Here is a 5,766-nt window from a genome sequence, read left to right on the forward strand (position 1 = left end):
AACTGATTCTATATGTGGATCAAAATTCAAAGAGAATTAAACCAACAAAGTAAATGACAAATAGATGTTATTTAACAAATACAGAGAATGCCAAAAAATGTATACCCATTTTAAGAAAGGAAAGCTATATTACAATTGTAATACTCAAGTCGTGTTTGACTTCTGGAACTGCCAGAGGTGCTCAAATGTGACTTAGATTCATCTTTTGTTATTAGTTTATATTATTATAATTTTAATATAGTTTTTTCATTAAATACCAAGTTTAATACAGTTATTTTCTTAAAATACCAAATTAAATTACCTATAAAAGTCTTAAACACCTGAATTAAATTTATTTTTTTAAGTTTACACAATTTAAATATTACCATTGTTTTCTGCTATTTTATAATCAAAACCCAAAGTGTCCAAACTTTCTGTCTATATTGAAGAAATTATTTAATAGTCAAACATCATGTGATAGCAAAGTAAACTTAATTATTTAAAACATAAAATCATGGGTATGCTGATCAGAATTTTACAAAAGTCTCATTTTCTCTAGTTGTTGGCTTCTCTTTTGACTAGTCTTTGACTATGGCAGGCTGGAGAATCACCCCAACAAGCCTATATTAAAAAATAAATCTCTTAGTCATGAATTAGTATTACACTGAAAAATTAAAAAATATGCTGCATCATTAAAATTTCCAAGACACTACTTTTGATAAATAGAAATGTATATTAACTATAAATATAAAATACTGGAGAAATGGTAGAATACTAGAATATTAGAGACATTTTCCAATGAATTCCGTAATACACATTTTATTTTTCCTTAGTATTGATAGAACCCTAGTGAAATAAACACCTTTGTTATTTTTTTTTAACAGATAAGTTGCTTTTGATTTAGTTCTCATCATTATTTAAGGACTATTAACAGCCAATTTCCTTTTTAACAAATGAGATGATATGATTGGATTTATGTCTTCAAAAAAATAGTTTTATGAACAAGGATAGAGATTGCATTCTAAGTAAAGATTAGGAACTTAGATACTCCTGCTGGGAGGTAGGGACCCCAGTCCAGCCAGCTCATTGGCCCTGCACCCAGCAGAGTGAGCCGACGGAGTCACCGCTGCCGTCTGGCTCCTTACATCCATGTTTTAGCATCGTCTTTGTGGACTATTTCAACAAAGTTCTAATTTTGCTGCTAACAGTCTCTCCTGCTCGTGTGCACTATTCACTTCTCCTTCCTTCCAACATCTGTCATGCTCTGCACATTTACACCAGTTAAAAAGCTCAAATACCACCACTGATTACAGAAACGAATGTAACTCTAAATAGACAGATATACTAGGCAACTAGCCACTTCATCAATTAATCTCTGAAACAAATAATGAAAAGTAAAAACAAGTTAATGAGAGAGATTCACCATCATTGCATTAAAACTCTAACAAGGTAGATGGACTTGACTGCTAAAATAGAGCCCAGAAGAATCAGAAGGGGTAATGCTGACTTTTGATACTGGGCTGGGAAACCACGACTCACAGAACTTTGCTTCTGTCCATTGCTTCTGTCTTTCACTGATTTGCTAGCTTCAGAGAAGAGATCTGAATCTGAGCCCAGCGCTAAAAGCTCAGTGTTAGCACGGCTTGTGTGGGCCAGCGTGCCATGTTCTTGTCAGGGATGAACCTTAGCACCAGAGGCCATTCTTCCTGGTCAGTCTTGACCCAAAGATGTCACCATTCCTAAGTTATTTCTCACCACATAATTGGTGTTGATTGGTGTTGATTTTCTGATATGGGCAGAACTGCTTAGTTGTCTTTTTCCTGTGTAACTTAAGCATAGAAATACAAAACCTTTGTTATTTTAAGTGTTTTTAAAACAAAATATGTTTGTAATTCAAAGTATGCTTCTTAAGCATTTTTACATTTATATTAAATACCATTATTCAGTTCTGAAAAATGCAATAAAGCATCAAACTGAAATATGACCATAGTAAAAAAGAAGATACATAATTTTCTAACTATATAAATACTGAAATTAATAGAGACACTATTAAAATTAGTAAATACTTATTAGACATAGTTTATTAATTTTAAAAATGTCAATGCAATGCCAGGGCACAAAATATAATGATTATTTTGATCATTGATTCATTCCATGAATATTTTGAAACTGTATTCTGTGCCAGAACATATTCTATATGATGAACAAAATAGAATTCCTCTCTCAGCATGAGAGTATGAATCAAGAGAGAAATATGTGATGTAAAATGTCTGTGAATAATCTTAAAATGTGAAACATGAAAAAAGTGCACAAACTTTCAAATGACCAAATAATGGTATATCCGTCTTATGAAATAATTCTTAGCAATCCAGTGAAAAAGACTACTGATACCCACAACAACATGAACATGTAATGCTAGGTGTCCATGCGCAGGGGTAGGTATCAGAAACAGGACGTAAGACCACACAGCACACGATCCAGTTACAATTCTAGACAAGGCAAAACTACAAGGGCAAAAATTGCTGGATTCACTCCAAAGAAGCAGGAGAAAATTTTTTCTTTGTGACAAAAATGCTCCTTATTTGTACTGTGGTGCATTTCAGGACCGTGGATAGATGCCCAAACTCACTGACCGGTATATTTACAATGATGAATTCTGTTAATTTGTATCTTCAACATGCCTAACTAAAAGGACATATTGATGATGGGAAAGATAACATTTAATCAATATGTGTAAAATGAACAAAATTATTATGTAGTATACACAGATTACCATCCCAGAAAACATACCCTGAATTGTTTTCAAAATTTGAAAAAAAAAAGTAAGTTTAAAAGAATGCTCAAAAATGTGTCTTCATGAAAAATAAAACATAAGAAATGAGGCTAATAAGTACCCTGAGATTTGTTAAAATACTATGAGACTACAACAATTTTAATGATAAATATTATTTGTATATGAATTGACTCCACATTTAACAATGGGCCTGAATGAACAGCTTAAAATATTTCCCAGTGCACAAGTTTACAAACAAATAGCAAAATGAAAATATCACAAATATTTTGAGGGTAACTAACTATCAAAGGAAGGATACGTAGACATTCAAACACTTATTTGAGGAAAGGAACTTTAAAGAAGACCACCTAGCTTAACATTTATTTATGAATTCACAAATGAATTAAATATTTTTATTTAAAAAGAAAAGTATGGTTACATGTTTATTTAAGAAAGACAGTTTATTTATGAAAGACAGTTTCTGGGCCATATTTTGCCAACAGGATGTTTGACAGATGCAACAGAATCAATATTCATAATATTGCATTTTCAGTACTGTCCAGATTCAGCAGGCATGAAAATTTTTAGGAGCCTTTGAGTGTTTCCCTAAAACTCTCCTACAAAGTGGAAGAACTTTCATCACCGTTTGCAGTGTCATTTTTTAAATTCTCTCCCCAATGTTTTAATCTCTTCAGTCTTGTCAATAGTTTTATACACAGCTTTGTATGTAAACGTTTTATCTTGGAACATCCAGATCGGTTTCTATTTTCATGACTGAAACTGAGTAATACAATGGTCATTATTTTTATGCTACGTTTAAATGGAGGTAGGAGAGTACATTCAACAGTTTGAAATGAAGTGTCATGTCCAAAGAATGCTAAAAATATATTTTGTTCAACCTAAAGCTCAATGATTATTTTATGAAACATGATTTATTCACTCTGTTTTCATCAGTTTCTGGCATTAGTCTATTTGCTGAATGATCTCTAATTTAATTTTGGATATTAGATAACCTGAAAGGGTCCTATTGTATGACTGTTTGAACAAATTACAAGCAAAAGCTCTTTCTCAAATGTACATTAGGTATATCTCACTACCTAGAAACTTGGATTATCCTGTCAACATTGGCCAACCAAATTTAATGTCCTCTTCAAACTTTATTATTACTTTCTCAGAAATCATATATCTCATGATAATTTATAGTGACACAAAATAGCCCTGGTGTTTTCCTTCCTAAAATATATTACCTAATGATTGTGGATCTTCTCTTTGTTCATGAATGAATGCCTATATTTGAAGAGGTTCTGTGAATTTTGTAGAGAAATTTTGTTTTAGCTGTTAATTTATTAAACTTCAGAATTTTTATCCATATTTTGTTATAATATAAATCTTTATTAATGGTCTATGTTCATGGTTAAGTGTTTTTAATGATTGGGTTGAATAATATCAATAGATTTAGGATGACGATTAGCCCATCATCTTAGCTCTTGTGATTGAGAGGATATAGTTGCATCAAATTTACCAAACTTACGGAATACTAAGACAAATTTTGGTTGGCCAGATTATATAAGATATGGCTAGTTTTAAGTTATCCATATGAAGATGACTTATAAATGTTATATTGCTAAGTGGCCAACAAAAGGATATCATTTTCTTGGACTAAAAGCAATGAGTCTGAACATTTAAGATCCTCATAAAGATAAATGTCATATGACATGTGCCCCTGCTTCTCCTGATGTTTGGATTAATGTTCATTCTGCCCACCAACCTACTTCCTATGTAATCCCAATTAAGATGTTCTAAGACAGAAATGAATTAAACAGACCACCCAATCATACGCATTTTCCAAAAGCAGCTCATTGTAAGAAATAGAAGTATCCCAGAAAACAACTGAAGATTTGTGCTAATTAGAACTGACATGTTTCAATGCCAAGTTAACACATGGTGACAGGAGCCCTGGTAGTTAGGCAGAGACTAACAGCTCACTCAAGTGCACATTTTGTTTGTTTCTTTAATTGTTATATTTTGTTTTATTTTCTGACTGCTGTTCCTAGCTACCTATACAGTTAGCTGTGGACACATGACCAAAATGTTTTGGTAGAGTTAAAGCAGCATGCAGAGCTTATACATGTTCCACAAGCCTTTTTCCATACACTCTTCCCGTTTGCTAAAATAGAGATAACTTCTGAGGAAACAAATGAAGCCGTAGTTTGAAAGTGACGGGGATTTACCTGAATGACTGTGTGAGGAAAGGCTAACCCCTCCCTGGTCAGTCACTCATCACAGTTTTACAAGCAAGAGGTAAAGTTCTGCACTTGAGTCATTCTGTACTTTTCTTTCAATGTATTATTGAAATTAGCCCTTTCTAACTAATTAAGTTAAGTAACTTGTCCAAATTCCCTACCTTGGTAAATGGAAAAAAGAAGTTTTGAATTCATCTCATAAGATTTAAAATTCAATTCTTCTGCACCCCATAGAAGGTTCTGTGTGTGCTTGTATGGATGTGAGGATAAGTAAGCAGACATGAAACAACATTTTCTGTGATCACTCACCAGGTACAGGGAGTTTCTCAAGAGATTGATTAATATTCAGTATACTTTTGGGAAATGCACACTTATTTTAAAGGCTGTTCTTTTCCAATTGCTATCTGGGAATTTTTGTAATTTTCCAGACCTACCTGGCTTTATAAAAAAAAGAAAAGAAAAGTCTCTATATTTGTGACTATTGCATGCCAAGAACCCTTATCCATTATCTTCTCTCTGGCCTTGGCAATCCTCCAGGACACAATGTTGTGGTATCCAATTCAATGGGAGTTAATCTTTTGAGGACCTGAGTTTGGGTGAGGATTATGGAGCAAGGATACTATACTTGACTACCCAGTTACTAGCAGTATTTCTTTATGTTATAAACCTACATAAGTTACATCATATTTAATATTTTTTAATTTATTTCTGTTAGTTAGAAAATGATACCATCTATTGTTAGTATGGTAATAAGTGAGTAGTTTTCTGGGC

The sequence above is a fragment of the Otolemur garnettii genome, unplaced genomic scaffold, assembly GCF_000181295.1.
Source record: "Otolemur garnettii isolate 467f Iridium unplaced genomic scaffold, OtoGar3 scaffold00033, whole genome shotgun sequence".
In the NCBI taxonomy this organism is placed as follows: domain Eukaryota; kingdom Metazoa; phylum Chordata; class Mammalia; order Primates; family Galagidae; genus Otolemur; species Otolemur garnettii.